Source organism: Lonchura striata, chromosome 4 (assembly GCF_050655825.1).
Source record: "Lonchura striata isolate lonStrDom1 chromosome 4, ASM5065582v1, whole genome shotgun sequence".
NCBI lineage: Eukaryota > Metazoa > Chordata > Aves > Passeriformes > Estrildidae > Lonchura > Lonchura striata.
The window spans coordinates 14,922,686-14,948,097 of NC_140706.1; the positions used below are offsets into that span (position 1 = coordinate 14,922,686).

Below are 25,412 nucleotides of genomic sequence, written 5' to 3' on the forward strand. Positions count from 1 at the left end.
TCAGACAGAACAGATGGCAGCTCCTGATCATGCCAGAAAGAAGAAATGGTGTTGCCAAAGGTGCAAAGAGTTCGTTCAACTCCATTTAATGCTCTTTGCCAAATTTCCCAAATCGTAGTCCAAAGAGTCCAAATTCTCTGTGAAGTCATGTCAAGCCTATGGTTGAACCACAACATGGTACAACTCCTTTCACTCATTTCAAATAAAAGCATGATGGTAACACAGTAAAAAAATTTACAGAGAGGTCCTCTGATCTAAAAGATGCAGCAATATCTGCTTCCAGGGGTATGCAACATGCAAGTAGGACAGTGAGCCAGGGAAATAGGTCTAAAATCAGTCATGAAGAGAAACACTGGTTAGCAGTCATGCAGACTTTAGACCTAGTGCCATGAAGGGCTCATTTCAGTGGTAAGGAACTCCCAATAGAGGATCCAGGGCAGTTCCACCACAGAGAGGAAGAAGTGCCACGTTCTTGCTCTCCCTGCTGAGGAAAAAAGATGAATTAGTTGCAATAGTTAACAAATAGAAAATATAGATCAGAAGTGGAGTTGAGCAAGTAGGATATGGGGATGTCCTACAGAAATAATCTCTTTTTCTTCTCCATGGCTATTTGAGAAGACCACTAGCAGCCCTAGGACTATTAAAGAGGAGATTATGGAAATCAGTATTAGGGGCTGCCTGGAGTATGGACTTTTCCTAGTGCTTTGTAGCTCAAAAGAAGAAGAGGCAAAAAGAAAAAAATAAAATAAAATAAAGAGTCCCAAGGTGTAAGACGAGTGAAAAGAGGAGGCTGTAGGCAAGGTGGTCACTCAGACTGGGTGACCTCCACAAGGAGGCAAACACCAGAGGGGCACGAGGAAGGTGCAATAAATTGATAGGTGAGGCCAGCAAACAAATTTTATATAGTCTCCAGACAGCACAAGATTTTCACCAAAAGCAAATGAAAGTCACTAATCACTACCAATGACACTGTAGATAACTTACCACAGCTGGTGAATTGAAAGGTTCACAAAAAGGTAACATGGGTAATACAGATTTACATGGTAAGAGGGGGAAAGATAAAGGAAACACCAGCCAGCTCCTTCAGCAATCCCCTTATGAATAAATTGCTTCTCTTGCTACTGGTTGTACCTATTTTTATTTAAAATAGACTGTCCAAGGACAGGCAGTGCATACCTCTGGCGAAGTTATTTTGAAACTTTCCTATCCAATTTCTGCTTCAGATTTCACTTTGAAAATCTAGCAATTCAAAAACAAACAAAAGCATCCCACAGAATGATACCAAAGGACAAAGTTATTTTGGGAATACAATTTTAATCAGTGCACTGCCATCATTTAAATCTGCTGCTGTACTGACATGAGTGGAGAAAAAAAGAATTAAAAACAAGGAGTCCAGAGGGACTGGCAGTTTTGGAAATGAATCTGCACCTGTGTCACCTTAACATGGGATTACTGCAATTCATTCTTGATGCAGAAACTGTGGGGGGAGCAAGAGCTTCCAGCTCACTTACTAGGATGAGTTTCACTGTGAGTGACACCTCTGCTCTGTGATGTACAATGGCCAACAACCGATTTCCATCTGACTCTCTGCATTAGGGACTCAGCAAATAAGTCACCTCACTTTTTATTTTCACATGAGTCCATGGTGTCCAGATTACTGTGGTGAGAAGACAAATGAAATCAATAGAATCTCTGCACCAAAGAGATTTCCTATTAAAACAGAGTGGCAAGGGGACAGGAATACAGCAAACAAGGGTGACCGCTCACCAGACATGGGTGACATGTGCTGAGTACACTTCCTTGTCACCCAGGGACAGGAAACCAATTCCTCTGAAGCACAAGTACCTTATCTGTGTGTCCCCAGTGTTTCCCTGCCCCAGCGACAGGCAACACTCCAGGCTACGGCTCAACATGGAGCCAAGGGCAGATGTTAACTGGGACCATCCTCTGGCCCTCCAGGCAGGGACATATCCCTTCAAAAGCATCTCCCACCCCACACCAGCCCCCTGTTTCCCACCACCTCCCCGGGAGTGAGCAGCCACCCTTCCAGCCAGGCTAGAGGGATCCATAAGAATCACCTGGACACTGAACCTGTTAAAGTAGTACCACACTGCAGTGTAGGAAGTTCAGGGGATGACAATCACAGCCTTTGCTACCATGTGGGCTGATGCTTTTCAATCAGCTCTGTAAATCAGAAGAGTATTTGGGTAAATATTATTTGCCTAAACCACTGGTTTTCCAGAAGATAAAAATCCCTCTGAAAGCATGAGAACACTCATACTTGTCAGAAGAGGTTTCTCATTTCTTATTGCTACCTGTTGTGAGGAAAAGAATTCTTTATCCTTCTTCTTATGTTTTTTTTTGCTTTATCTTCATCCCATAACTCTGAAGTAAAATCTTGGTGATGTTTTTCAACCTAAATCTGCTATTCATTGTTATTTCAAATAAACTGGATTTCAAACTGAGTCCTAGAATTTCCTAAAATTTTCAAATTTCACTTCAAAATGAAACATTTCTCTAAAAAATCCTTCTGAAACATCTACACAATTCTGAAAGGCTTGAACAAGCCACAAGTGAAATAAAAAAGCTGCACTTTTAATAGTAAAAAGAAATATAATACTATTGCAAAAAAACCAATTTTTCCATCCAGTTTCTCAGCAGGGTCATCACTCAACCCTGGGATATGGCTATATTTTCCTTAGGGCATAAAAGAGCTGATCTGGATCTGCTAGAAGCAAGGTGACAGAGTATCACCACCTCTGTGAGTGAAATGAGCCGTGTCACTGTAGTCTGAGCCTTAAAAACTCCTGCCAGGAGAGCTGCAGCACTCTGGGTCCCTGCAGCACAGGGCAGACTGGATGCACAGGCAGGTGATGGGATGCGCTGAGCACACATCACTGTGAGCAGGCAGGTGAGCCATCAGTGCAGGGAGCAACGCTGTGTCCACAGGCCTTGGGTTCAGTGCTCTCCTGGCCCTGAAGGGCTCTGCTGCCCAGGTAGAGAGTAGTACTCAAGCTCACCAGTATGTTTTCTTCTTGGAGAAACCAAACCCAACCTCCACTGACAAAATGCTCTTGCACAGGCCAGCTCACAGACCCCTTTCCCTGGTGGGAGAATTGGAGGCATTTATGTGTCTGCAGGATCCTTGGAGATATAATTGTAAGAGGCCACCTTGCTGCCAAGTATAATATTGCTGCAGCCAATAATCATACTCAGGCATTTTTTTCACTGAGCTCATTATCATTCTAAGCATAAACCTGCCTTCACAACCCCTCTGGATGATAAGAGAAAGGTGGAGACACCAAGCTAAAGGATCTGGTGGAAGTCACTGAACAACCTGCCAGCAGGGCTGCCATCAAGGAGCTCCCAGCCCTGCATGTTATCCATAACTTTTCATACAACTACTTTTGTGAAACACGAAAAATCTCCACTACCCTGATTCTAGGGATATGAATCGGGTTTCAGGTGATGGACAGGCTTTTAAACACAATATTTTCACGCTAAAAGCTTCTTCAGAGGGTGTTTGAGTATACAACCATCTAGTGCTTTCACACAAATATATAAACCTAAGATTGGCAGAAAATGGCAATTGTTTGAAGCCTTTGGCCTATAGTGTATATGGAGAAGCCAAAGAGGAGAGCCAGTGGTTTTCTGTCACCTACCCACCCTCCACCCAGGCTGAACTCAGTCCCTGATCCTTGGCACTGCCACAGCAGCTGCCAGGGGACAGACTCCAAAGCTACAAACCACAGACACATACAGACACGTGCAAACAACAGGACTGGCAAAAATCAGACAGGTACCCTTTCTGCACAAACACATGACATAACTGAAGGCTGACAGAGGAGAAGTCCTAAACTCTTGCCAGCATTACTTACAATTCACAGGCACCTGGGTAGCTGTTACCAATCTGGCTGACTTTATGTGAACTTCTGCTAAATAACCCCACAGGTGCCAGCTAGCACCAGAGATTTCACATGCCATTTGAGCAGAAGAGCCTCAATAGTAAGCCAGCAGAGCTGATGAAAAGCAAATCACCGAGTCAGTTTACTAGCAATGAGCTCTATTAAGTGACTCTAATGTAGTTCATCACCCTGGAGTAGTCACTGTCCCTCACTAATCTAATGGTAGTATTGACAAGGATCATTTACACAGCTCCCCCTAAAAGGTTACCACTATTTGTCAGGGCTCTGTGTGCTCGGGATGTGTGTGTGGGCTCCGTTCACATCCCAGGCTTGCCCATCCTCGCGGCAAAGCCGCATCCCGAGCGGCACCGGCTCCTCTCCACACAAGGTCACGCTGCTGCAGCCAGGCACAAGGTGTGCCCTCCTCCAAACATCTGCTAGGGATTAACTGAGACAGCACAGACCTATCCTAAGGGCTGAAATAATGCAGCGAAATCGATTGTTTGACAGAAGTACCTTGCCACCAGGTATCAGTTAATCTGCATTAAGCCTAACCAGCTGTTTCTTGTGGTCAGTGTACAGACTCCCCTAATGCTAGGTCATATCACACAGTTGTAGTTTTATGTCCTTGATCATTAAGTGCAGCTGCAGCTTAGTTTTACATCTCCAATGTAAAAATGAAAACAAAAAAAAAATCACTAGTTCCTCAAGCATCATCTCTGAGCTTTAACTAGCAAGAACTAGCCCCTGGATTGTAAATACACAGATCTTTCTGGCTAAAATGTCTGTTTTTCAGCCCCATTCCTTCTCTGGTTTATGATGATGATCTGAATTGTTCAAACGTCACTACCCTGTTTGGATAAATTCTCATCTCTTCAACATCCAGTTCTGTCTAGAAAATGAAAGAAACCACAGCAACCAAGCCCTCCGGATGCAGATGAGAGAAAAGACAAGAAGAGCTAATGTGGACAATGGGTACTTTAAACCCTCTCTATGCTTACAATGTAAATAGATAAATCAGAAAAGCACTACTTGAAATATAAAATTATCTTGTTCTTTTAAAAATAGCTTAAACTGCTTTAAAAAGGAAAAAAAAAAAAAAGAAAAAATAAGAAAAAAAAAGAAAAAAAAAGCTGTTGAAATTCTATGTAGCTTCCCACCTAGGTTCACAGATACAGCCAGATGCTTCAAAGGTGCTGGAGGCCACATTTTGAGATAGTCTTGACAGAGACTTTGAGAGAGGATCAAAGGATCAGGCCAGTCCTTGGGATGTAATCCCTGGCAAAGAGGGACAAGATTAGGAGTGAGGCAGCAAGGGAAGGTCTCAGACCTTTGACTCTCTCCAGCCTCTCAGCATTGCTCCATGCTCTCCAGTGGACACTGTTTGAAACACTTGTGTCCTTGAGCAGAACCAGGCCAGATTTGCCCTGTGTTTGGAGGTGTTTGCTGGAGGACCTCTAAAGCCACTGTGTCACTTGCTTATTTCTTTCCCAAGCAGTTGTCATGTACCTGCTCCTGCTCAGCTCTAGGGCTACCAGCAGTTTCTGCAGCTCCAGCTCCACATGGTGGAGCTAAACCAGGATCCTTTTGGTGTTCATGAGTAAAAGATATAAAGCAGACATGAAGTTTCAAGCTAAGTAGAGGAACTTGCCTGCCTGCCCAGGGCTGTGCATGGTGGGAATCCCTACTCACAGAGGGGTCTAAACCTCTCCACATCTTCCACAGAGCCTTGGGGAGGAGACCAGGTCCTTGCACAGGAGCTCAACAATCCATGATCACTCCTTCCCAATGCATGCAGGACAGTTATTATTCTCCCATTATTTTCACTTTTTTCTCTCCCATGCCTACAGTTGCAGGGTAGCTTACAGTACCTCGCAGGGTCACATCAAGGAGATGGAGCACACAAGGTGAGGAAATCCACTCAGACAGATTTACTCTAGTGGGAGGCAGTCAGTGCTGATTCTGCTCCTACTGAACAGCACATAAGAATAGTCATTAAGTTCAATAGAGCAAGGACATACAATAGAAAAAGAAAAGATTACCTACCTTTTCCATTTTCTCATTAACACAGGAAAAAAAAGTAAAAATAATTTCTCAAAATTCCTAGCATTTGCATAAATGTGCTCTAAGGATCAAAATGTGGATCTCTGACACAAAAGCATTTGGGCCAAATCCAACAATTAATCAAACCTTTGCAGCCCAGATGAGGATTCCCACCAGAAGAAGATGAAATCATCTGGTCTTAGAAAGTGGGACAGCTGCTGCAATGGTATCCCAGCCTCCCTCCACAGAGAACAGTTCACTGACAGCAAAACCTCTGCTCTGTGTCAAGCAACTGAGAAGCTTTGGATACCTGGCCATTTCAGGACTGGGGAACTGCCTGTAGGTCCTTTAGTACTGAAAACACAAGTTGAGCACAACTGAGAAAGCAGCTTTAGGCTTCCAGTCCCTCTAATAACCCATACCCTTTTCTTCCTCTCTAAAAAGAGATGCCTACTGACATCATGTACTGTTTGGGCTGTTAGTTTCAGGAATATAAACACATCCACATCTCTCTCCAAATATCCTCTACCTAACCCACCAGTACATTTATAAATTATTCCACAACAGTGATGCTGAGATTGCCAAGTCAAAGTCTCCAAAGAGAGGAAATGCAGAATTAAAGCTGCACAGTCACTCACATGCTGTTTTACTTCAAATACAATTGCTGCTTCAATTGGTGCACCTGGAAAGAGCTGGGTTATGCAGTGAATTCAAGTGTTGTCCATAGCAGACTTTCCACATTTTCCACAAAAACTATGAGGATAAAATACAAATTACAGATGAAAGCAAAACACTTTAATTGCTTAAAAAGAAATACTACCTAGAGATAGGACTGTCTCTGAGCATATGCCAGAAGGAGCCCTTCTGACAGTAGACAATGTTTTCAGACCAAGTTGCATGAGAACAGTTGGTAACTCATGTCACATTCCTAGTTTTCCAGAGGTTAGACATGGATGGATAGCCAGCAGTGGCTATGGATGGATACACAGCAGTGAGGAGGAATGCTCCTGGCTGTGGGTGAAAACGCCTGGACTTAATTCTGTGTTCTGTGGCCCAGGGCCCCAGTACCTCAGAAAATACACTAAACAACAGAAGGTACTTTCAGTGAGCTTGTGCTTAGTTTCTCAGCAGCAAAATGGGAATTATAAGATCACCCAAAGCTCACAGCAAAACTGTGAAGATAGTAAATTAATGCCCACAATATTCTTGGTGACATCAAAAAAAAAAATGTCTAAATAACAAAAAATCCCAGAGTCCTGTGGAAACTGCAATGTGAGGTCAAGCATTCCAGCCTCAAAAGCCAGAGCATCCAGGACTGGAGCTCAGGAGGCTCCCACAGCATGGCCCCAGTATGGGTATGCACCAGCTGGATGAGCTCCCCTGCCCCCAGCTGCTGCTGCTCCCTGCCAGGATGGCCATCCTGGGCATCCAGCAGCAGTGCCTGTCCGCTGTGCCAAACATTCCTGGGCCTGATTCAGGCTGTGGGCCAGACCTTTGGGCTACACCGAGCTCCACGAGGCTGCTAAATCTGGAAGCTGCTCTGTCTTTCAGTGAATGCATTAAGCACCACCAAGCTGACTGCTCAAGGCTAATGCACCTAAACACGTCCGTTCACTCTATGCAAAGTGCTCTGAAGATGAAAAACATGAGGGTATTATTTTGGCAGACACCAGGATCCTAAATGCAACTCTATTTTTTCCTACTTCATGCTGAAGTTGTTAAAATTCTTTGAATATTAAATGTGCAGCCCCACTTTCAGGGTTGACTTAAATGCGGTTTCCAAAAAATGTGCTGAATATTATTCATTTCTCAGGGAATCAAAAAGCAAGAGGCCCTTTGATGGGGTTGCTTGCATTTTTAAATCCCATGCACACGCACTAGTTAGAAGACTTTGGCAATTATGGTTATATATGCCAGTATCTCAGACAAAAATACACAATGTAAAAATCAAGATATTTAGAACTTTTCTCTATTATATTTTTTGTGTCTTTAACCTGAATCTCTCCTACATTACACAGCACAATACCAGTGTCTGAAGAAATTAAAAAATGAAGGCCAGAATAACCAAAAAGTGCAGAAAACTGTAGTCTGCTACCTTCCAAAAACCAAATTCCTTTACACTCACTAATGAACACAAGGAAATAATTTTTCCCCAGTGCTAAATATGGATCTTGTATCTGGGTCTCATAAAAAGGATTCTGCAACCTCTCTGGGGAATGTTTATGCATCAATATTTATCATATATTTATATTTATTATGTTAGTGAACTAAACTTGTAGGAATTAATATGGAATAAACTCTGAGTCAGAACACTTGCTCCTGGAAACAACATACTTGAAGATAAAAGACAAATTTGAACAAAATTTATAATAGAGGCTTATATTTTGGAGTATTTATTCACCATTCAGAAGAGAGTCAGACTTCCCACTGACAAAACTGGATTGCTAGTGACCCCACACCACAGCATCCACAGTAGGAGACTTCCCATGCTCTGCCCAGTGCAATTTCTAGACCAGCTCCTCAGACTCAGGAGTTAAATAAGCAAAAGTACAACACCAAACACTACAGGGCCTAACATTTTGGCACCCAGACTCCTTAGAGCAAGTGAAGATTTTAGCACTAACTTAGACCAGGCTTACACAAGTGGGCATGGGCTCCTCTGGCTGGCATGGACAAGAGCCAGGTGTGGTTCAGAAGTGCTTACAGGTGTTGTGCCTGAGCAAGTATGCCTGCCTTTCAGCAGGAGATATTGATCCAACATGCTAATGTCACATATACAGATGAGGGATCACAGCTGGCCCTCATCTGGCCAGCTCAGGCCACAGGCAGAACACATATGTCTGTCTGCACTTGTCTTTAGACGCATCCTCTAGTTTGCATGGTGTACAGAGAGTCACCCAGATTATCTCAGACAAGCCAAGGAAAGATGCAAAGTCTAGGTGCTTAAGAGAGTCTAGGTGATTCCATGCCAAAGGACATCATCTTCTGCTAATAGATCACACATGTTCTTTTGTATTCAACACCCTAGACAGGCTTTTCCCACAAAATACAGCAAGAATACAATACTTCCTCTTCCCATACACTGCCTTTAATCTATATTTTTGTGATTAAAGACTTCATGTGAAACATAAAAGAGCACTTTTTTGCCAAAGTCTTTTAACCCAGCTTCTTGCATTCAGCATAGCAATCTAGTCATGAAAGTATGCAGTGGGTTATGGAGGGTTTGCTCTGTCCCTTCTCTTAAAATTGCTCCTCTTTTCTTGAAGCAATTACATTTCTACTGGGGCAAAGTAAAAGTGATTTAGCTAGGTTAAGGGGGGTCAAGCTCAGCTGAGGGTAGGGGCAACTTAACAAAACAAATACTCAACCAAAGTTGAAAAATGTAAAGTATTTTGAGAACATTTGTCCCAAAACACCCTGAGGTGGAGTAATTAGGCTTTCCTAGGAGAGATCCAAGCAAGCCAGCCAAGGAGGAAGATATTTAAATGCAAATTTCTCTTATCTCTATGATATTTGTGTCACTAATGTGACAGTCTCCCAGTGAAGGATGGTGTGGGTGTTCTTTGCCACTCTCCTCTGCATGGGGAGAGGAAGACTTGGGAAGTGTCTTGAAAACAGGAGTCACAGGCTGGAAAGAAGCCAAGCACCTTACTTGTCATCCCAGCAAAGTCTCAGCATGCACTGGGATTCAGATCTGCGAAAATTTTAGCTCACATCCGAGTTTGCCGCTGCCACCCATGTGCCAGCCCTGCCACCACCCAGCCAAGACCCAGCAGCACAGAATTGCCTGAATTCTCTCCCTCAGTGCTTGCTTCCTCAGTGCTCTGATACTGCCCTGATACTGCCTGTCTGCCCTGAAAATAGGCAACATCAAATGACAAACTTGGGTTCTACCTGGCAGGGAGGGACCACAGCAGCTTCCAGATACAACTCATCCTGTGAGGATCACCTTGCTTTTAGTAGAGCAAGGAGGGCAACTCTTCTCCTGTGTCAGAGACCTGTGTATGTGGGGCTGCCTGGCCCATAGAGATCACAGTCCAGTACCCCACTTCCTCGCAACCATGTGTTTTGGGGTACAGGCAGAATCCAGCCTTCTCTGCAATGCTGGGCATATTTGGCCTGAGCACAAATATGAGGAAGAATGTTGTGTTAGACCAGCACTACAGACAATCCCTTGAGGTTCGAAAGCCTGTGTGCACGTTTACAATAAACAATATCATCAGATAAAGTATGCTGCTTCTCTCTCCTGTGTTCTCTCTCTTACTCTGTGGTTCATGATTTTTGTACCCCTTCTGCTCAATGTCTGTCTGAACAGCAACAGGAGGCACCAAGAATAGCCCTCTATCTCTACTAATTTCTTATCCCTTTGATATTTTCAGAGGGAATGGAGGATGCCTTTGCATTCCTTTCATCCTCTGCCTAGGCATGCTCATTTGAGGCTATATCTCTGTTGCACAGCAGAAAGTGTTAATAGCTTGCTTTGTTTTGTTTTCCCACAGTGACAGAGTTTTGTCATATGATGGTGTATGTCATATTCTTCATTTTTGGTGCCATCTTCTATTCAGGTCCACAGGGTCACTCATTGTGCTGGTTGGTTCAAAATTTTAAGATATTTCTTCTGCAACTTCTGTAGTTTTAATTTTAAGGTGCTCAATTCCAGGGATTTGAATAATTTGGCAGGAAACAAAAGAAGCAGCTAGGAACATGGAATTTGGCATTGACCCAGCCCTTCATTCATAATAAAACTTTAAAAAAATCAGCAGTGACTCAGCACTAGCTTAATTCACAAACCAGAAAGACCTGCTTCCCTACCTTACAATTGCATTAGTAGGTATTTAATCACTGCAAACAACATAGTAGATATTTTATTTTTGAAACCATATGCTGTTGTGCTCATCTCCTGAAATTGCTCTAACACATGGCTTCTCATTTAAAATATCCTTGTCAGATATAATTGGCAAAAGTCATCAGATGAGGCTCACGTCATATAATTAGATGTATTATATTAGGCAGAATGCATTACTTTAATAGTAAAGCCACAACATACACTAACAAGATGTTTTAAAATACAAACAACTTCCATGACCTTCTTGAGGCAATAACTCTGATTCTCTGTCATTTCGTTTTGGCAATAATCTATTAAAAATATGTTGGGCAACTTGTTTCGACCTTTCTAAGCCTCTTCATCCAAACACACCTGTTGTTGCAGGTCCACACACCCACACAGCTCAGCTCAGCCCTCTGCTCAAGCACCTCCACTGGCACGGGATGAGGAGGGGCTGGAGATGATGTGCTGGAGTGCCGCTGCCCACATCCAGCATCACACTGGGCATTTGCACTATCACGTGGCCAAACCACTGCACAGACTTGCTGTTCTTACAAGCTCCCCAGTTCTTACAGGCCAAGGATCCAGTCCCCAGTCCTTTGGATGCTCACCCATCACATTAAAAACAAGTTATTTTCCTCCTGGCTGTTATGCACTGTACTATTGCTAATAAACATAAAACAGCTGTTGCTTACCTAGTGATACCAGGTACTTCATCTAAAGGGAACAGGAAGCCTAAGTTTTGCATTTGGGAAACACCTTAACGAAAAAAAGGCACTGGCCACATGGTGACTCACTGCTTCCTGATGATATTCTGGTTTTTGAATAACACCGTGGGTGTGGATGTCTGGGTTTTGGGTGGGTTTTTTAAGTTAACGATCTGAAGACGCCCCTTGGTTTACCCTGTGATGCTCCTGGCTTCCTGTCTGTGTCACAGTAAAGATGTGTTCATGATGTCTTACATGCCTCAGTTTTTCTAGCACCTCTGTTGCAACATCAATACAAGAAACTGAATTGAAAAATGCTAGGAAAAATATAGCCATCTATTTCCAGAGTTATACATTGCTAGGCTCTATCCACATATAGGGTTTTTAGGACTACAAAGGTATACACTATGTCCTTTACCAGAGTAAAGCCATTATTAGTCTGCTAGCTTGTTTCCCAGGAAGGACGTGCCTATTCGCAAGGCTAATTATTTGAGCAAACCATCTCACTCCTCAGTGACCCAGTTAGGCTGTTGGAGAAGCTGGGGACAATTTCTCCTGCACACAAGTGGCCCTGCACATGCAGCAGCCCTGCTCTTTGTGTCCTCCCAGGAGGTGCTGGTCCGAGCAGGTGCAGGGATGTGGGTCACCCTACAGCTGCCCTCTGCTGCAGCTGCCTGTGGGATATTTCTGGGATGCACCCAGAGATGATGCTATATTAGATGCACACAATAAAGTAGGGGGAGAATTAAAAGTTTTGTTGCATTCCTTTGAAGCTGAATGTATTCAACAAAGATGGTGAAGGGCCTTGAGAGGAAGCCATGTGAGAAGCAGCTGAGGTCACTTGGTATGTTCAGCCTGGAGAAGAGGAGACTGAAAGGAGTCCTCATTGCATTCCAGAACTTCCTCCTGAGGGGAAGTGGAGGTGCAGGCACTGCTGGCTTTCCCGTGGTGACATTGACAGGATGTGAGGGAATGGCCTGAAGTTGTGTCAGGGGAGGTTTAAGTTGGATTTAGAAAGAGGATCTTCACCAAGAGGGTGGTTGGACACTGGAATGGGCTCTCCAGGGCAATGATCACAGCACTAAACCTGACAGAGTTCAAGAAGTGTTTGGACACTGCTCTGGGACACATAGTATGACTCTTGGAGATGGTGCTGTGCAAGGCTTGGAGGCAGACTCAATGATCCTTGTGTGTGCCTTCCAACTCAGCTTATTCTGTGATTCTGTACTGCCAAAGTCTGCTTATCGCTTAGGTCTTCACAGTTAGACACATATTCAGTCGTCAAATTACTGCCTGCAGCTTGTATTCAGGTGAGGAATAACATCACATAGGGACAAAAATATTACACGTAACCTTGTCTGACTTCAGAGAAAAAATTATTTACTTCTAAAGACAAACTTCTTCCCTAAGAAAGCACAGATTTCTTTTCAACACAGCCTGGCTCCCTCATCCATGCAAGTTAGGCTGATTCATGTCAGATATAAGAATTATACAAAATTAGGATGGTTTGTCCCACAGGAAATTCTAATTCATCCTGATCTTATTTTATCAAATCAGTAAGCAAACTGAATTTCCAAAATGGAAACAGACACAGAAATATGGAAGTGGCAGGTCCTAGAATGGGCAAGCTGGAAGGTCCAGTGCACTGTTCTGGCCGGCCCCTGTCCCTTGCAGGGGCTGCTGATGCTTGCAGAGGATACACTGAGCACAAGGACTCTCCATCTTTCCCTGGTCCAGCCATCTGTGACTTAGACTTCAACACCTGAGGGATGCAAAGTGTTTATTTGCTGCAGAGAGGCTGACCTTTCCTTTTACATTTAATACCTTTGAGACCATTTATATTCTTCATCTCCATGTCATTCAGTAACAATCAATCCTACATAATTACATACAGCGTGGAACAGATTTTCCTTGTGTTTATACTGCATTCTATTTAATAATTTCTGTGGGTGCCTCTGAATCTGTTAAACTAAGAGAATAGCATGCAATCTGCATAAATTTCTCTCTAATATCTCTAAGGTTTTATAAAACAATGCATTATTCCATTCACGGTACTTTGTCTTTTCCAAGCCAAAGAGTACCAAACTACTGTGAATGTCTTACAGTTTTTGTTTCAAATTGGGTTTTTTGTTTGTTTTGGATTTTTTTTTCCTCAATTTTTCTGTATCTTTTCTTGAGTTTGATGAACCAGAACTACTTCTAGTATATGGGATGGCTTCATGAATTTAAATAGTGATATCATTATATTCCTATATTGTTTTTCTCAATAGTATTACTATTATATATGATGATTACTATTATATATACTACTATAGTATTAGTATTACTTACATTTATATTCTTCTAAATACTGATATGAGATGTATCTGAAAATTATCTACAATATTTCTAAGGGTTTTTTTTAAGTTGTAATAACTGAAAGAGACCTCCTCACTATACATTTAAAACTAAGGATGCTTTATTTATGTTCTGTTTTCCTCTATTCTAAACAACTGTATGTTATCTGGAAAGGTCATCGCCTTGTTATTAATCTTCTCTTTCTTGATTAGTTGTGATTGTGTCTAACACAAATCCTAGGATAAGTTTTGTGAAAATTAAATTAATGATAATTTCAAAAAAGCTTATTTTCAGGATACAGAAACATTTCACAGTTGCATCTTTCCATGATAATCAGCTTTGTGATTTTCTCAAATTATATTTAATATCTGTGAGATTTAGCCAACCCAAACCCTTGCCTTGGTGCCATCAGTGTCCAACTGTATGTGTAACACAGTGCCCTGTTGCTCTGTGGCACACATCTCTTAGCAGCCTGACCTTCCCCAAACACAGCCAGATGTCCAGTGATAACAGGGGCTTTGTTAAAGGTTTGCTGTTTCACAATATTTGTGTCATGAGTCAAGTCCAATCCTGTGGTTATCACTCTGGGGCATATGAAATACAAAAAGCTAAAGTGAAAATACAAGGCTATAAACCTATGTAAGACAAATCCTACCTCCAAAAAAAAAAAAAAAAGTTTCAGGGTTTTGTACATACAGAAACTTTTTAACTCTCACATGTCATGAGATATCTTACTCATTAATCTATCTCTGTCTCTTCTAAAACAAGCTGCCTGTGTGGAAAAAAAGACACCTAAACCAATACCTTCCAAAACAAGGGAACTATTATTTCATGTGGGCTTAGCTGAAACTAGCATTACTTCCTGAATTCATGGGGAATGGTTTAATTTTCCAGCAACATGAATGAGCACAAGTCACAAGAAAAGCCCATGACCCCGTGGCAGTGACAAGGCACTTCTGGGTGCCCTTAGCCAGAGATGGGATCAGCAGTTCCCTCACTGCCAGAAATGGAGCCTTGCCCTGTGTGCATTAAAAAAAAACAGAAACCCAGCCAAGATCCAGCAGAGAGTTAACCATTCCCTCAGCCCAGTTCTCTCCATCGCTCTCCTCCACAGCTCTGCTCCCAGGTCGACATCTAAACCTCAAACTTCTAACACTGGTGCAAGTATTAGAACTGGATATCTGCTCACACTGAGTGCAGAGCCAAAGGTATCAAATATTTACTTTTTTGATTATGATGTACTGGGGAGCTTTCTGGCAAGTTAACAGCTCAGCAACTATGGAAGGTGAACTGAAATGTAATGGGCCATAAGTACAGAAACATTTGGCCATGCAGAGCCTTTCAACACATATCAGCCAGTGGTTTGGATTGTTATTATTCTATTTTTCTTCAATAAAACTTAATTTTAGCTTTATGTGCAAGGTATGGTTTGGCAGTGATAATAATGTATGCATCACTGTAAAAGATAGTTAATTTATTCCCAGACACCTTTCCTCCCTGCAGTCAATGTTACTTCTTCAAGGAAAGTGACATCCTGGCCCGGCTGAAATGAATGCAAGAACTCCCTGTGGTTTCAACAGGAGTGAACTTCACCTTGCCCAGGATCTGGGGAAGAGTTGGCATCAGCCTTCAGATTAAAATTCAAGAGTTCCTTGCTCTCCTTTAAAGTGCACGTTATTACCATGCTCCCCTGCTCACAGCCATCCATCAGCTCTGCCCATCCCACAAGTGCTTTGTAAAGGCTTCATTTTTTAGAAGCAAACTTCTGTCTTCTCATCCAGTTTCCACATTTGGAGTATCTGAGCATCTTTAGCAGGTTTCTGTCCAACTTTGGCAGCCTCATTTGGAAGCCACAGAGAATTAATCACCTGCCAAGGAGAAATTAATCACTTTGTTGCTGCCTCCCTCATGCAGGTGGCAGAAATCCAAGCCTTTGGCTCCACCAGCAGCAGCCCATGCCTGCTTCAGACCGCTTCAACTCTCCCGCGTCACCTTTCCCACCTTCCCTCTGCTTGCAGCTAAGCTCAGGCTATTATTAGCTGCTTTTAGTGATGGAATATGCTTGCTTTCCCCCCTGCCCTTTCTGCCAACACGGATGCACTGTGACTAATACAATCTTCAGCTCCAGGCTGAATTATTGTGATTGAACTGCAAAGGGAGGCTCTGCCAAGGCTTCGGTTTCATGGCCATGGGATAGCTCCATCTCAAGCAGAAGGAAGAGTGCCTTGGGGGTCTACTCACTTTTCCCCCTCTTATTCCCAGTCCATTTCAAAATCTAGGAACTTATCAACAAAGTTCAGCTCTAGCAGACACCATATCGCCAGCTGCAACTCAGCTGGCAAAGGATGCTCCACTGGCAAAGATAAAGTATGCTTAACTTGTGAGTTCAGTTGCAAAACAAGAAACTGAACAAGATTAGAAATATCTAGATTTTTTAGGAAAAAAATATTATATCTGTTTTTCCAGAAAATAACTGAATACCGTAACTGAATGAGTCCTGATTTTATGTCATTTTTTTTCTGTCTGGTAGGTCCGCATACTGTTAGGATGCCTGTTGTTTTGTTGAGTTTTTTTTTGTTTTGTTTTGTTTTTTTGTTTTTTGGTTTTTTTTTTATCCAAGGGGTCTCTGAGAGTGTCTGGGAAAAGTTTAAGCTAAAAAGGTTCATACTTCAGCATGAAAATTTATAAGGACATATAAAATTGAAAGGTTTGAAACCCCTTAATATATATGTTATATATACACAAATCAAAGTGAGCACATTATATATTCAGCATTCAAAAAACAAAAAACACAATGTACTGGGACAGATGTTCCCTGTGTCATCTTAATTCAGTCTCCTTGTGTGCATCATACAAATTTAAATTATATAACCATTTTCCTTTTCTGCACAAACCTGTTGTTTTAAATTTACACAAAATTAATCAACTCTGAAGTTAAATTGAAGGTGTAAGCATGCTGGCTACCATCCACAGGACAATTCCCAATTTTTTGTTGAAGAAATCAGGAAGTACATAGTGAGTGAAATGTAACTGGGTTTGTTGAACTTAATCTTACCTTGAACAGAAATAAGTATTGGTAGTGTTCAGGCCACTCCTACCCTATCTCAGTAGAAGTGACTTTTGAGGTTCCTTGCTGACTAGACCAAAGAACAGGATGTTAACACAAAGGAGGGAACTGAAGGAGAAATAAAAGAATATTTTCAGTTCAAGATGAAGATGCTTGCAACAAAATGGAGTACATCACTTTGACACCTGGAGAAGAAATCAATAGTCTTCTCCAGTCATATGAGCATTGGCCACAGACAAAAGGGACTGAGACCCTCATAGGTGTACAAATTCACTCCAGTTTATCTTGTTGAAACCTGATAACTTAATCCTTATAGTAAGAACTTGAAAATCTTGCTTAACCTCCAATTTGGGAAGGTTTCAGTGAGCACAAATTTCAGAACATGGTGCCCTGCCATTCTCCATTCCCAGATCACAGGCAGCTGAGAAGCAAATGCCCTGAATGTCCCCAGTGCAAAAGCACAAGTCCGGCCCGAGCGATCACCACAGTGTGCAGGGTGCTCACGTCCTCAAGCATCTCCCAGCTGTATGTGCTGGGGCTAGAGTTAGCTCTCTTCCCAGTGGCTGGTATGGGTCTGTGTGTGGATTTGTGCTGAGCAAAGGGTTGATAATACAGAGATATTTTTGTTATTGCCTGACACAGAGCCAAGGCCTTCTCTGCTTTCTGCGCTGCCACCCTGGTGAGGAAGCTGGGGGTGCATGGGAGGGTGGGAGGAGACACAGCCAGGACAGGTGAGCCAAAGTGACCAAAGGGGTGTTCCAGACCGTGTGACATCATGCTCAGTGTGTGAAACTGGGAATAAGAAGGAGGAAGTGTGGACATTTGGAGTGATGGTGTTTTGTCTTCCCAAGTCATTGCCATGTGTGATGCCACCCTGCTCTACAGGTGATGGCTGAGCACCTGCCTGCTCACGGGGAGCAGTGAATTAATTCCTTGTTTTTCTTTGTGTGTATGGCTTTTGCTTTCCCTATTGAACTGTCTTTATCTCAGCCCATGAGTTTTCCAGCTTTTACCCTTCTGATTGTGATTTTTTTAGCTCAGATCCCACTGGTGCGGCAGTGAGCGAGCGGCTGCGCGAGCCTTGGCGCTGACCGGGCTGGAACCACGACGCTGCACAAATCTGCAGCGACAGGGTGAAAGGTGCTGGGCACCTCTTGGTCCCAGCTCCACAGTGGACTGGAGACATTTTATATGTCCCTTTTCATACTCAGAACAAATTGTATCCACATTAAAGGAATTCTGCCTTACATCTCAGTCTGCCACAGAAAAACTGATCAGAGAATAGAAATTGAGTGTTGCTTAGGCCATTTAACAGATGTAATTATGTGCAAACAGAATTATACGCTTGGATCTTTGGAAGTTCCAGGTTCACAAAGCCAGGAATTGTTATGCAAGAAATCACCTGGAATTTCTAATTGGGAAATATTCAATAAAAGAGATTAAAAAAATACCATAATAAATAGGTTCTATTACATATATATACATAATAAATAATACAATTAACAAAATAGGGTGATTAACATGTCAACCTGCTTAAAAAAGAGATAAAAAACCTTATAAATATGTGTAATAATTAGAATGTGCAGAAAGCTGAGAGCAACAAATACATGTCAGTTAACTGTTAAGAACTGTAGAAAGGTTAGCAGCAGAGGCAGAAATACTCAAGAAGTGAGATCAAGGTACAAAAGGTTAAACATATGGAAATTAACTGGTCCCGCTAACTTGTAGCCTCAAAGTGTTAAAAGCTGGTGGAGAAGGTCATCAGACCTTCAATATTGTTTTTCAGTACAGAAGTCATTAGGTTGCAGCTACCTGGCAGAGAACTGATGCTACCCCAGTTGCTGCAAGAACAAGTGGGCCATCCTCCTGCTCTGATAGAAACCCCAGGAGCACCACAAAACAGCAGATAAAAGGCCTGAGTTTAAGACTAATAGTAGAGGTAATAAAAAACAGGTTTATGAAAACAATATAGTAGCAAACAACTTTCAAAAATTAGAAGTTGTGTTGATAAAGCCTCCACCATTGGAAAAAAAAAAAAAAGATCCTGGATTGGTCTAAGATATTCAGCATTGAGTCACATAAGAAAGAGGGAAATCAAACCCAGGTTCACATGATTAAGTGAGAAAGGAAATTAGTTCTTTGATAGTTTCAAAATTTATACAGAAACAGAGAGACAGCAATGTTTCTAGTGAGTTTTCTCTGGGGCTAGGTAATAGCTCTGTGCCATTTACTATTGAAATGAAAAAATCTCAGACATTTTAAGGGCAATGACAGAAATATTAGAATAATATTGTGTAATAGAGCGTAACTGTTCCTCAATAAAGGATTACGCAGATAAAGGTACAGATAAATAACCATTTTTTAAAGGAAAAAGAAACATCAGTGGGATAAAAATGAGAGGGAGCACAATTTCAGTGAAGAACTGATGAGAAGGAGATCAAAAGTATCTTCCCAGAACAAGGACTTCAGTTCTCAACAGCAGTCAGACAGCCATTCACCCTTGGGCAGATTCTCTTTCTTCCAGGCCCAAGCAGGAGTAGGTGCTAAATAGATGAAGGCAAGAGAAAAGAAACAAGCTTTCATTTGGTGTCACTGCAAGAGAAACTGAATAGCTGCTTTGAAGGAAATACATAAATTTTTAAAAAGTAAATCCACCCCACCACAGAGAACACCATTCTGGAGAAAGGTCTGATGCCAGGCACCAGTTTGTCTCGTGTAGCAGAGCAGGGGCAGGGCTCCCCAGAAACCCTACTGACAACTCGACATGTTCAACACTCCCACAGGGAGACCCTGCCTCTGCAAACTCTTACGTAGCAAACAAGTATCTCACTTGAAGAATGCAAGAAATTTGGACAGTATAAGGACATGCATGATTTCAGGAAAAGAGGCAAGCTAAGAAAATCTAAGCAGTATTGGAAAATGCTGGATCCAAACAAAAAAAAAAAAAAAGTAATTTAAAAGAAATAGTATCTCTTGGAAAAAAAGAAAAAGTGCACAGACTGACCACATCAATGATCCAGCCATCTGTAACATACCTTCTCCAACACAGATGAGACAAGTACAAGAACACCTTGAGATCCTGGACTACAAAAAAATCACCATCCATAATTCAACTGTCTAAACAACAAGCTTGTGAACTGTCCAGTGGACATAATAAATACCTTTTAGAGACTGAACAACAGAATACAGAGCTCTAAAACTGAGTGACTTGAACAGCAGGTGGAAAACACAGTCATTCACAGATGTCCTGAAGGATGGTATTGGCAGAGTTGTTTTACAGTCGTGTGGCCAAACTAGAAACCAGAGGGCTCTCCACTGCTCTGCAGGTGTTATTTTAAAAAAACAAAACCAAAAAAAAACCCCACCAAAAAAACCCCAAAACCTTTGCACCTATCCACTCATCTAAAAAGGCAGCTGTGCACACAGTGAGGGCACCAAAAGGCTCACGTGCTGTCTGCAGCCCATGTTAACTGAAACAAACCACAAAACTGCTGCAGCTTCTGAAGGGGCCTGGCAAACCTCATTTTACCACAGAAATACAGAGCTTATTTTTCAGCTTCAGATGTACAATTTTCAAATTGAATGCAAACCTCAGAATTGTTGCAGATACACTCTAAAGAATTAGAAATACACTGTGAAGAACAGGACCTAGATCAATCAGATTAAAAAAAAAAAAAAAAAAAACAACTACTGCTGCAAGTCAGGTTTCATGAGAACTCTGATTTTGAAAGCTACTGTTAAGGTACAACCCTGTAGACTTTTAGCCCTATTTTCAGATCAAAGAAATAATCTCATAATCTGTAAACAAACAAAAAAGAATATATTTGAAGACATGAAGGTAGTTAACTCTGATACCATGGTATTCTAAAAGTATGAATTAAGCTTTTTTTGGAGTTTAAGAAATATAAGACAAAGAGTTACCAGGATGAAGATGGTCAGGTTTGTTGCCTTCAACAAGCAAATCAAAAGAGCAATTTACTGATAGTGGTCTTTTTGTTGATTTTTTTCTGGTGCAGTGTCTACATCCCCAGATCCAAATCCTGAGCTTCTTCAGTCTTCCTAAGAAGCTGCTCCCACTCTGAGAGTCTGAAGTTAATGAAGAGGGGACGTGAGGTGGGCAGGGTGGACTCTGGGCTCAGTTCAGGTGCCTCACTGGATGTGAGCACATGCAAATTTACTTAGCCTTGCATAACTCTCCACCAGGCCTGTTAGGTTTTCCAAAGCGTTGTAACTCCCAGAGTCTTCAAAAGATACCTCTTCAAATACTCCTTTTTCATCAGCAGCAGAATTTACTTTCTATTCTTTTTTATCTTCCCTTATTCTGAGAAGAGTTTGGACTGAAGTATGTGTGCTGGAGAGCACCTGATGAGAGCAGCAAGCCCAAAGCACACCAGCAGCAAGAAGAAGGTCAGCCCAAACTGCTGTACCTCAGCACAGCTCCTTCCAGCCAAAACCACCCTAGAGACCAAAACGTCCAGCCTGCTTGCAAAAAACATTTTTCTTTACAAGCAGTTGCAATGCAAAATGGTGTGTCATAGAGGGAAGGAAATCTTTTATTAAAAAAAGATTGACTTCTGGAATTTATTTAGGTCGACACCAGTGGGACTTTCTCAGAGGGAAGGAAACTTTTTGTGAGCTAAATGTTTACCACCTTTGTGGGAGCAGCAAATTAGGTGTTTACTCCTTCAAGCAGCATCAGAAGCCAATACACCTGTTCCTTCCAGATTGTCCCTGCTTTTTTTGGCATGTAATACCCTGAAAATGGCTCCAGTGATCTGCCATGGGAGGGCCAGGCGGTTTGATAAAACATGTTGAAGCATTTGTTTCTTAAGTACTAAAAAACCCCAAAATAGTCAATGGTTGTGCTGGCTAAGAGAATATCATGCTTATTGCTGCATTTTATTATTTCTGGCACCAATCCCACAGAATCTTGAAATTAGACTAAAATAAAAACTGATGAAATGTGGGTAAAAACAAACATGCCGCATATATTTATGAAAAAGCCTTAAATCCTGCGTGGCTGTGCCTTTCCTCATGAGGTAAGGGATGGGATCAGAGAAATGTTATCCATGGCCTGATCCACCCAGCCCCAGTTCCCACCCCTGGGAAGGACAGGGTGATGGGAAGGGCATCTAAAATGCCATCCCTGATCTGCCAAGTGCAAACTTGTGCACCATTCCCACAAAAAAAGCAGCAGAGAAGGATTGAGCGGTGGAGACAGTGTAAGTGTGAAACCCCACTGAGGATCTGCATTTCTCTGGTAGTGCCTTGCATCAGCTGTCACCAAGTCACCACAGCCTGGTAAGTGGCATTCAGTATGTTTAAGTATATGGAAAGTCACAGCTAGATTCAAACAAATTTTTCTACAAAAGTTATAGGCTGAGAGCAGGGAACATTAAATCCGAGGGGTTAATTCACAGTCCTGTGAAAAAAGTCATTGTTTTTCTCAGTATCAGTCCAAAAATGCCTTCAGTGTCAGAAATGGTGCTGTATGCAGCCCTGGCCAACAAATCTGCAGAGTAAAGACACAGATTTAAAAATATAAAGGGCTTATGCAAAGGAGACAGACTGAAAGGTGGATTGAAATTCCCTTTCGACCCTACACTCATCACACACCTTCTAATCCCTTTGGAGCACCAAATGCCTCAGCCCTGGGAGGTGCAAAATGGTAGCTCATCCTCTGGGCACATCAGCACTTGATGGAGGTATAGCACTGGCCCTGCCACAGCCAACACCCTGAGCAGAGAAACAGCTTATACCAGAAAAAAAAAGTTGTTTTGCTGGTAGGAATTAAACCACTTTGCTGAACAGATTACATTATAACAACAAAAAGGTCTTTTGATGGTAGGACTGAACTCACAGTAGGGATTTTACTGTTGTAATTATGCTCTTGCCATGCCAGCAAAACTTTTTAAGTGTAGACTGACTCCCTGCATTTTTTATCTTTTCAGTTTAAAAGGTTACACAGAGGCAGAAGTTATGAACTGGTTTGGTACCTGGCATGGGGAACTGTCTTAACCCCCTAGAAAGCAATTCATCTTGCAATGGAAAAGGCTCCTGAAAGCAGCTTCCCAAAGGAACCACAGTGATACACCAGCTCTGGAGGTGTGCCAGGGTACTTGAAGTTGTGGTCCAAGGGGTTTGCAGGTGTTCTCTGCTTGCAAATTTTTTTTATGAAGATTTTGGTTGGTGGTTTTTTGGTTTTTTAAGAGTATCTCTTTGAAATGTTTGCATCTACTGTGTTTATGAATCTTGGGGGGTGGGGATATTAATTCTAGGGAAGAGATTCTGCAGTGATGAAATGGTGTGCATATGCAGATCAAATCAAATTGTAATCCTTTGGGAAAATCTGACGTGTAAGTGCTCTCTATTCTGGATGTGCCAATCTTTTTGTATATAATGTAATGCAAGAATAAGAAATTTAAGACATTTAAAGAGAGGAAAAAAGGGTGGAGCTCCTTGGCAATAGCTCTAATCCCTTTGAAGGCTCCGGCATCTGCTGAGTCAGGCACTCCCTCCCTATGTTTTAGTTTACAATCAGCCACCGAGTCACAGCAAGTTCCTGACTTCCCTGTTGGAACTACACTGTCATGAACTACAGTTGCATATTTTTAAGGATTAGATATTTTTATTTAATCTCTTTGGTTTTGTTGTTGTTGTTCAATTATAAATAAACAAATATTGAATAAATAAATTAAAAGGGAAAAAAAGGAAGGAGTTCTGAGTTCTCAGCTGTGAGTACAGCTGCAAGAGACTTGTTCTCATAAATGCTGTCCTCAAGCCACAAAATACACTTCATTCTTCAGGAAGACCTTGGAGCTGGAGAAGCATTTTGGAGAGCAGCCATGGGATCCCCACATGAAGCATCTGGAGGTAGGATTGAACTATCAGAGCTCTCTGCTCTGCTGGATAGACCATGCTCCCCAGCAGCAGACTAATTAGCCAGGGTGGAGCCCCATTCTGATATAAATCCATGCTAGCCTGGATGTCTTTCTACAGTGCTTCCCAGTGCCACGCAGACACAGGGATGTGGCCTGGAGCCAGCCACCAATCCTGCCTTATTTCCTCATCAAAAAATTGAAGATGCAGTCTGCCTGCCAGCAGAAACTCCCATTGTGAAACTGAGTTTGCTGATATTTGCAAAGCATTTAAAGGTGTGTCTTAGTGGGAAAAAGTGTCTGAACTACAGGTAGGTCATAGGAGTAAACCTGTTTCTGATTTTAGCAGACAAAACAGCAGTGAGCAGCATTTCACATGCACAGAGTTGAGCTAGGATTCCTCTTTAATCAAGTTAAGTCAGGTTTCATTCCTGCCCCTGCCAATTATTTAAATCCCATCTACCCACAAAAGCCTCCAACCCTGCTGTGGGGGAGCTGTTGCCTCACATTGTCTCTCAGTCAGGGTTACAAAACACTGACCTGCAGTCATCAATGGCGTGGAAAGGGAGTAGCTCCATGGGAACGTGTCAGTGCATCCCCTGCACATCCCTGTGCTGCCATTGCACGTGCCAAGCCCCCAGAGAGATCCCAGAGATGTTTCCTGGGAAGAATTAACACAGTGGGTCAGGCAGAAACTTCTCCAGCCATCAGTGGACGTGCCACTAGAAACCTGAGGAGTATGTGATCCAGGTGAAGCACCTGGGTTACCCAGGAGGCATCATGATGACTCCTAGGCTTGGCCAGTGCCAGGAGATCAGCTCTAGGCAATCCTGCATCGAAATATGCTCTGCATTAACCCGTGCCAGGGAACTGAAGCCATGACTCTCTGTGCTTTGCAGGAACATTAGAGGGGAAATGCTGGGAAATGCAACGTGACTGTTCATGGAAGAATGATTTCTATCTTTTTTCAGAATGTTTCTTGATTTTAATAGAAGCATCAACAAACTATCTATTAAGATCTTCTTTGCTCATCAGCAGTGTTTTTATCTCTAGGCAGAACTTGATATCTGCTTAACAGTGCAGAGCAAATTTATAGGACAGCTTAAGGTAGGAAATAATGAATTCCACTTCAGCAACTGATAGCACATAATTGTGTGTAGCTACAGTTTGTCACACTGAAATTCATGATAATATGTAAGCTCTGGGGTTCAGTTCTTATTTGCTTCTTATTGTTTAAAGAAATAGAAAAATTAGAAATATAAAAAAATGGAAATAATTTCCATTAATTAAGTCACTTCCAGTTCAGTGAAATTCTCCATTACTTTTTAAAATGTACTCTTAACCTGTATTTTTTTAAAAGTAATTTTGTCTGCTTCATTCACATTGTTCTCCCATGCTCATTCTGTATGTCTGTATTTTTTTAATTTCTCTGTACATTACATGAAAAGCGTCCATTTCTTTCATCACATTATTTTCTACAACTTTTTGACATTTCTTCAGCTTTAGAAACATTACAGTGTCAAAACAAAATGAAAAACATGTATGTTTAAGCGTCTATAAACTTTAAACTTGTAAGTAATGCCTTTTAATGATAGAAAAGCTGAAAGGAAAAGAGTGAAATTTATAAAAGCTAATATTTTAGCACCAGTT

General features: G+C 41.9%; 1 long non-coding RNA gene across 9 annotated transcripts in view; it reads right to left on the reverse strand.

Moving 5' to 3' along the window:
* Window positions 1-25,412, reverse strand: part of LOC146767541 (uncharacterized) — an 89,752-nt gene extending 64,340 nt beyond the window's left edge. For 8 of the 9 annotated variants that reach the window (XR_014954731.1, XR_014954735.1, XR_014954729.1 and 5 more), the window contains exon 1: window positions 11,469-25,412. This is a non-coding gene — a long non-coding RNA (uncharacterized LOC146767541). The remainder of the gene's footprint in view (window positions 1-11,468) is intronic. The other variant, XR_014954728.1, reaches the window with a different exon arrangement.